This window comes from Dasypus novemcinctus, chromosome 12 (genome assembly GCF_030445035.2).
Source record: "Dasypus novemcinctus isolate mDasNov1 chromosome 12, mDasNov1.1.hap2, whole genome shotgun sequence".
NCBI classification, from domain to species: Eukaryota; Metazoa; Chordata; class Mammalia; order Cingulata; family Dasypodidae; genus Dasypus; species Dasypus novemcinctus.
Genome location: NC_080684.1, coordinates 78,484,299 through 78,490,298, shown reverse-complemented (window position 1 = coordinate 78,490,298; position 6,000 = coordinate 78,484,299). Strand labels below are relative to the sequence as shown.

General features: G+C 42.3%; 1 protein-coding gene across 3 annotated transcripts in view; it reads left to right on the top strand.

Annotated features, from left to right (window-relative positions):
- Window positions 1-4,230: 4,230 nt before the first annotated feature.
- The window catches only part of CEP83 (centrosomal protein 83), a 196,780-nt gene continuing 195,010 nt past the window's right edge, over window positions 4,231-6,000 (top strand). For all 3 annotated transcript variants that reach the window (XM_071219002.1, XM_004446726.5, XM_071219001.1), the window contains exon 1: window positions 4,231-4,396. The gene's annotated coding sequence lies outside the window, so the exon portion shown is untranslated. The remainder of the gene's footprint in view (window positions 4,397-6,000) is intronic.

The window sequence follows — 6,000 nt, the reverse complement described above, 5'->3', positions numbered from 1 at the left end:
CCAGAAGGAGAAGAGAAGAGAAAAGGGGCAGAAGGAATATTTGAAGAATGGTAGAAAATTTCCCAACCCTATTGAAGGACATAGATATCTATGTCCAAGAAGCACAACGTATTACCATCCTAAAAAAATCCGAATAGACCAACTCCGAAACACATACTAATCAGAATGTCAAATGCCAAGGACAGAGAATTCTAAGAACAGCAAGAGAAAAGCAATGCGTAACATATAAGGGATACCCAATAAGATTAAGTGCTGATTTCTCACCAGAAACCATGGAGGCAAGAAGACAGTGGTCTGACATATGTAAGATACGACAAGAGAAAAACTTCCAGCCAAGACTCTTATATCTGGCAAGATAGTCTTTCAAAAATGAGGGCGAGATTAGAATATCCACAGATAAACAGAAACTGAATTTCTAACCAAGAGACCAGATTTTCAGGAAATGCTAAAGGGTGTCCTAGAGCTCGAAAAGAAAAGACAAGAGAGAAAGGCTTGGAAGAGAGTCTAGAAATGAAGATTACATCAATAAAAGTAACCGAAAAGTGTCAAAAGAGTGGGGAAAATATGACAGATAAAACTCACACAGGATTAAACTTAACCAACAACGTAAAGCTCTTGTATTCAGAAAACTGCAACTCCATGTTAAAAGAAATTAAAAAAAAAAAAGGCCTAAATAACTGGAAGAACATTCCCTCCTCATGGATTGGAAGACTAAATATAGCGACGTCAATTCTACTCAAGTTGATATAGAAATTCAATGCAATCCTGAAAAATTCCACCAGCCTTTTTTTTCCTAAAAAATTGAAAACACGATTATCAAATTTATTTGGAAGGGTAAGGGGTCCTGAACAGCCAGAAACATATTAAAAAGGAAAAGCAAACTCTCATCTCCAGACTTTAAATTATATTACCTAGCTAAAGTGGTAAACACAGCATGGTACTGGCATAAAGGCAGACAAGTAGACCAAAGGAACCAAATTGGTGGTTCAGAAACAGACCCTCACATTTATGGTCAAGTAATTTTTGACTAGCCTGTCAAACCCACACAGCTCAGGCAGAAGAGTCCATTCAATAAACAGTGCTGTTGGTGTGGAGAAAGTGGCCATGGTGGCTGCTGGGTGTGGGGAATGGAAGGAAGAGATGAGATGTGGTGGCATTTTCGGGACTTGAAGTTGTCCTGGATGATACTGCAGGGACAGTTACCGGACACTGTATATCCTCCCATGGCCCACTGGATGGAACGTGTAAGAGTGTGGGCTATGATGTGGACCATTGACCATGAGGTGCAGTGGTGCGCAGAGATGTATTCACCAAATGCAATGAATGTCTCATGATGATGGAGGAGATTGTTGCTATGGGGGGAGGAGTGGGGTGAGGGGGGTGGGGGGGTATATGGGGACCTCATATTTTTTGAATGTAATATTAAAAAAATAAAGACAAAAAAAAAGAACAAAAAAACCAGTGCTGAAAGAACTGGATATCCATAGCCAAAAAAAGGAAAGAGGACCCCTATCTCTTACCTTATCCAAAAACTAACTGAAAAGGGATCAAAAACGTAAATATAAAAGCAGGAATCATAAAGCTTCTAGTATAAATTGCAGGAAAATATCTTCAAGACCCTGTAGTAGGTGGTACATTCTTAAAGGAGATAAGAGGGGGACTGAGATGGACTACTGATGTTTAATGTATGTAGAAGTTTATTTAGCTTTACTGTAAAAGTGTGGAAATGTATAGAGTGGATGGCAACAAATATTAACAGCTAGTTTATAAATGGGGATGTAGCTGAAAATGGTAAGTCTAGGGATGTAAACGCCAACTTACAGAATGTTAGAGAATAATGTAGGAACTGAATAGCACAGTCAACCAAGAGGTGGATGAGAATTGTGGTTGATGGTACAGATGCACGAGTGTCCTTGTGAGTTAGAGCAAATATACATCACTATTGCAGGGTGGTGGGAATGTGGCAAAGCATTGGAAAAATACAACTGGAGTGACCATTCACACTCACATTCATTGACTGTGGTTAACAGCAATAATATAATATGCTTGCATCTATGACAAAGATGTACTGTGTTGATAAAGGAGCAGTATGGAGAATTTGTGCCAAATATACACTATGGGCACGGTAACAATCAGATGATTTTATCTGTAACAAATGTTCCAACACAGTGTGGTATGTTGATAGATGGATATTGTTTGGGAATTCTGCACATACGCATGATTGTTTCATAATTTTACAACTTTTGTCATAAAAAATACATTTAAAAAATAATGGGGTGGTTGGGGAAAAATACACCAAATATAAGATAAGGACTATAATTTGTAGTAAGATTTTGACAATGTTCTTTCATAATCTGTAACAAATGTCTCATGACAATGCAAGATGTTGGTGGAGGGTTGATGTATGGGACCCTGTATAATGTTATACATGTTTGCTTTGTAAATCCACAACTTTTACCTTACATACTTATTGTTTATGTATGTTCATATATAAATGATATAAAGATAATAATAGGATGGGTTGGTGGAAAATACTTTGTTTTGTAGTAATTTTTTTAAGATTTATTTTTTTAAAATTTCTCCCCCCCCCCAGGTTGTCTGCTCTCTGTGCCCCCATTCGCTGTGTGTTCTTCTGTGACCACTTCTATTCTTATCAAGGCACCGGGAATCTGTTTCTTTTGGTTGCACCATCTTGTTGTGTCAGCTCTCCATATGTGCGGTGCCATTCTTGGGCAGGCTGCACTTTCTTTCGTGCTTGGTGGCTCTCCTTATGGGGTGCACTCCTTGCAGTGTGGGGCTCCCCTACGCGGGGGACACCCCTTCGTGGCTGGGCATTCCTTGAGCGTCAGCAATGCGCATGGACCAGCTCCACACGGGTCAAGGAGGCCCATGTGGTAGGCAGACACCCTACCCATTGGGCTAAGTCTGCTTTCCTGTAGTGATATTTTGACAATCCTCTTCAATCATTAGTTTAAATTATTTAACAACAATGCAAGGTATTGGTGTTAGGGTGAGTATGAGAGTCCTGTATGATGCCATGTATGTTTGTTTTGTAAGTTCACAACTATTACTACACTTATTGTTCATGTATGTTTATGAGTGATATACTTCAATAAATTAAAAAATACACTATTGTTTATATGTTTGTGAGTGATATATTTCAATAAAATTAAAAAAAAACAACAACAACCAAGGCACTGAACAAACATGGGGAGTCACCTATTTTGAAAATTCACCATTGTGAAAATGCTGAAAGCCTACCTTATTTCAGCTCTTGACACATAACTAATGTTCTCAATAGTACCGTCTCCTCCTAGTTTACAACCTGAAGACAGCAGTTCACAATGTTATCCCGAGTACAACCTGAATTTGAGAAAAGGACGTGAAAAGATTTGGAGGAGAAGGTGTGGGGGCGGAAAAAGAGTCTGTCCTGGGCCGTTGGTCCCGACCTGGGAACTTCTTGGAGGCAAGCTGAGCAGACTCCCCAGGCCTGGGCTGATGCCTAAGGCTGACGTCTAAGGCAGGTAACTTCAGGACTCCTTAAAATCCGCATGCCCGGGAACGACAGCACGCAGGCGGGGTGGACTGGGGTGGCTGCAGGACCCACGCGACTCGAGCCTTCGCTGAAGATAGAGCGGGGGAAGGGAGAGACGAGGAGGCACCAAAGGGGGACAAAGGAGCTGAGCGGTGGCAAGGGAGACCGGTTTTCCATACGCAAGGGTCACGCCTGCTCCTTGAGAGTCCCGGTCCTGGACTTCCCGTCCCTTTCCGACTACGAGGACTCGGGCAGCCGGCTTTCCCGCCGTTGCCGCCCGCGTGGGCCTAGGATCGCGTCTCCTCCTAACGGCATTCAGCCGCGGCCGTGACGGCGGCGTCGGGGACGTCAGCGTCAGGGCGGGACTTCCTGCTTCGCGTGCCCCGGGGTTTCGGGACTGGGCCCGCGGAGTGGGGCGTGAGGGGCGGCGGGCGGCGGGCTCAGGTCGGTGCTTCGGCCGGGGGTCAGCACCAGGGCTGGCCTGGCTCCTCTTAGGAGACCTGACCGCTGAAGCAGAGCTGGGCTTTCCTCCGCTGCCGCCGCCCTCTCCACTCTCGGCGCTCACCTTGGATACCTCTGAGATTTCCCCAGGGTCGAGAGCCCGAGGGGCCCGCCAATCCTTCCTCGTGCTGCTCTTCTTCAGACTGCGCCGCGAGCGGCCGCCGCGACCTCGCCAGGCGTGGCGGGCTGGGCGAACATTCCTGGTGTAGGACTGTAGTCCTTAGCGCCAATGCTTCCGCCAGCAGAGTTGAGTGCCCGTGGTTGGAGCTGTGGAGGTGTCCCCCGGTGGCGAGTGCGGCCAGAACACCGGTCACCGTTAAGTTTTATGTGTGCACGTTGCAAGGACCGTGTGTGAGTCTGGTACGTAATCTTTTTCAGTGGAGATGGGGTGTTGGCCGTATTTTGGAGTACTCGTTTTTTTAGCCTTCACAACCTGCCCTGGAATCCTTTTTTTGTTGTTACTGTTTTTGTAAAGTAGTTGACGCGCGCGTTGGAAAAGGAGGCTGTGAGACACGGTCACTTATTAATTAGGCGCACATGAAACGCTTAATGGAGCTTTTTGGTGCACTCCGGAATGGTAGTTGTATAGCCAGTTTAGTAATTGGTTCAACGTATAGTAACTCCAGTTTAATTTGTGATGTAAAAGCCATACATTGTGGCCTTGAAGACAGTTTTAACAGCGCGTGTGGCTGTGATAACTTCTGAAATGTGTTAAGTTTATGCAGGTTTAAGTGGACACTTTCGTAAACCTTTAGTGTCCAGCCTTTGACCATCGGCACTTGGCTCTTAAAAATGCTCACTGCCAAGTATGTTAAAAGCCTTTGGTTACATTGTTTTCAGTGATGGAACTAGTTCAATAAAATCTCAGAGATACGCCTAGGATAACAAGAGACTTGAGTGAAGTTTTAAAATATGTTGTACTTCATAATATATTCCAACTGAGCACAAAATACTTGAGTAGGTCTAAAATTGAGTAGGTTGTTAAAGCCGTGCTTCTGTTGCCAAGCAACATCTCCGTAAACAAATCTAATATTCAACTAGAATATAATTAAATGTATGTATCCTACAATTATCCGGATTCAGAATTCTCTAAATTCATGGGTTTAGCCTGTAGTTGGTTACAATTTAATACTCACCTTTCTTCCATATTGAGGCTTGATTTCAAACTCATTTTGTTTAGAATTGCTAGAATGCTTTAAATTTCATTGTCACACCAGACTCAGAGCTGCAAATGGATTTGAGTTGCCCTTTGGTTATTTAGCAGAGTTTGCCTCTTATTCCTCTTACCTTGAATATTTTCATTTCGAGTCAGATGAAGTATGTAGGCTATATTCAGGAATATTCTCAAATAAAGTAATGCCAATTTAGAGTTAGCACATTGGGTGATTGAAACGCTAATTATTGGCAGTTTTTAAACCTTGATTTAGAGAATAACCTCACTCTTCCTCCACTCATTGAATAATTAATAATGTAATTTGTATGGCATGTAATCGTCTTTAGAGCACTTTGTCATGATCTTTTGAACACAGTGACTTTTCAAGAAAGGAAGAAAGTAGGTATGAAATTTTGAGACACAGTGAGACTGAATAACTTAGAAATAAACTACTTGGAATTGGAACTGGAAGTTTGATGTTTGCATCATGCTCTTGCCGTGTTGCAAAATTCATAAAATAGACTTCATTTTAGCCCCCGCCCCTTTTTTCTTCCCTTATGCTAATATTGAAATAATACTCAAAAGTTGGACAAGATAAGTAGAGAAGAAGAAAAATCAAGAATGGCTCATGTTGTGTGATAACATCCTTAGTAATCAGAGGTCAGCATGTTGTGGGAATTTGTAATTCAAGGAGTTTAGAAAAATGAAATTTTAATAGATTAGTGAATTGTCAGAATTCTTTAGAAAATACTCTAGGTGCTGTCTGAGTTCAAGTAAGTAAGTTTAATTTCATTATATGTAATGTATTAGA